The sequence below is a fragment of the Schistocerca americana genome, chromosome 2, assembly GCF_021461395.2.
Source record: "Schistocerca americana isolate TAMUIC-IGC-003095 chromosome 2, iqSchAmer2.1, whole genome shotgun sequence".
NCBI lineage: Eukaryota > Metazoa > Arthropoda > Insecta > Orthoptera > Acrididae > Schistocerca > Schistocerca americana.
In genome coordinates this window covers 1030926144-1030928560 of record NC_060120.1, presented here as the reverse complement: position 1 = coordinate 1030928560, position 2417 = coordinate 1030926144, and the positions used below count along the sequence as shown (strand labels likewise).

At 44.1% G+C, this 2417-nt stretch overlaps 1 pseudogene; it reads left to right on the top strand.

Moving 5' to 3' along the window:
- The first annotated feature begins 1869 nt into the window (after positions 1–1869).
- Positions 1870–1987, top strand: LOC124597471 (annotated as a pseudogene).
- Positions 1988–2417: the final 430 nt, after the last annotated feature.

Here is a 2417-nt window from a genome sequence, read left to right as displayed (position 1 = left end):
CTCATGTCTTATCAGATGTCCTATCATCCTGTCCCTTCTCCTTATCAGTGTTTTCCACATATTCCTTTCCTCTCCGATTCTGCGTAGAACCTCCTCATTTCTTACCTTATCAGTCCACCTAATTTTCAACATTCGTCCATAGCACCACATCTCAAATGCTTCGATTCTCTTCTGTTCTGGTTTTCCCACAGTCCATGTTTCACTACCATACAATGCTGTACTCCAGACGTACATCCTCAGAAATTTCTTCCTCAAATTAAGGCCGATATTTGATATTAGTAGACTTCTCTTGGCCAGAAATGGCTTTTTTGCCATAGCGAGTCTGCTTTTGATGTCCTCCTTGCTCCATCCGTCATTGGTTATTTTACTGCCTAGGTAGCAGAATTCCTTAACTTCATTGACTTCGTGACCATCAATCCTGATGTTAAGTTTCTCGCTGTTCTCATTTCTACTACTTCTCATTACCTTCGTCTTTCTCCGATTTACTCTCAAACCATACTGTGTACTCATTACACTGTTCATTCCGTTCAGCAGATCATTTAATTCTTCCTCACTTTCACTCAGGATAGCAATGTCATCAGCGAATCGTATCATTGATATCCTTTCACCTTGTATTTTAATTCCACTCCTGAACCTTTCTTTTATTTCCATCATTGCTTCCTCGATGTACAGATTGAAGAGTAGGGGCGAAAGGCTACAGCCTTGTCTTACACCTTTCTTAATACGAGCACTTCGTTCTTGATCGTCCACTCTTATTATTCCCTCTTGGTTGTTGTACATATTGTATATGACCCATCTCTCCCTATAGCTTACCTTTACTTTTTTCAGAATATCGAACAGCTTGCACCATTTTATATTGTCGAACGCTTTTTCCAGGTCGACAAATCTTATGAAAGTGTCTTGATTTTTCTTTAGCCTTGGTTCCATTATTAGCCGTAACGTCAGCATTGCCTCTCTCGTCCCTTTACTTTTCCTAAAGCCAAACTGATCGTCACCTAGCGCATTCTCAATTTTCTTTTCCATTCTTCTGTATATTATTCTTGTAAGCAGCTTCGATGCATGAGCTGTTAAGCTGATTATGCGATAATTCTTGCACTTGTCAGCTCTTGCCGTCTTCGGAATTGTGTGTATGATGCTTTTCCGAAAGTCAGATGGTATATCGCCAGACTCATATATTCTACACACCAACGTGAATAGTCCTTTCGTTGCCACTTCCCCCAATGATTTTAGAATCTTCACTATACTTCGACTAAATACCATGGGAGACTGTCCTAGCTGGCTAGAACTGCAGGGTGATTTTCAGCTTCTCTAGCGGAACAAACGTGTTCTGTTCAAATCGCTAAACCAGATTTCAGCGGTTCCCAGGTCTTCTACCACAAGAAATTCATACCTGTAGTCCTGTTCGTAGTTGCAGGTACAAAACCCTTACAAAACTTTGCACACACTTGAAACCACACGGCTCTCTTCTTAACATGACACTCATTGAGAGATATGGTCCATACTTCAGGGTATTTGTTCACCCCTTCCACGGCCAACCGGCTGCATCCATTTCAGGCTGAAGGCAGTAGTTGCTTGGGTTGGGAATGCGTGTTCACTTACTATAGCTTCGCGGCGACTGGACGGGTTCCCAACATCACTGCCGTATTGTGCGCGGCTCCATTGTTTCACACGCACTGGTGAAACACGCGAGAAAATGACGCTGCGGACTCGCGGTCATAAATCTCTCGTGTGCATCGAGCCTTAGAGTCACTAGAGTGGCACCTGGCAGAAGTTCCATGGACTTTATCGCCAGCAGCTTCGTCCTGGTGCATTAGTTTTAGCTAATTTGCTTAAACTCAGGGGAAATTATTGCTGATTTTTGTTGTCGAGGCCAACGGCCTTGCCGCAGTGCTAACACCGGTTCCCATCAGATCACCGAAGTTAAGCGCTGCCGGGCTGGGCTAGTAGTTGGATGGGTGACCATCCTGTTTGCCGAGGGCTGTTGGTAAGCGGGGTGCACTCAGCCCTTGTGAGGTAAAAACTTAAGCCGTGTGTGGCTCGTGTTCCCGCCAGCATCTGTTTTACACGCTGTTTTTAACGAACTTCCACCTCACTACGTTAATTTAAATTACTACTGTCACTGACAAGGGAACCTCCCCATCGCACCCCTCTCAGAGTTAGTTATAAGTTGGCACAGTGGATAGGCCTTGAAAAACTGAACACAGATCAATCGAGAAAACAGGAAGAAGTTGTGTGGAACTATGAAAAAAGTAAGCAAAATATACAAACTGAGTAGTCCATGTGCAAGATACGCAACATCAAGGACAACGTTAGCTCACGAGCGCCGTGGTCCCGTGGTTAGCGTGAGCAGCTGCGGAACGAGAGATCCTTGGTTCAAGTCTTCTCTCGAGTGAAAAGTTTACTTTCTTTATTTTCGC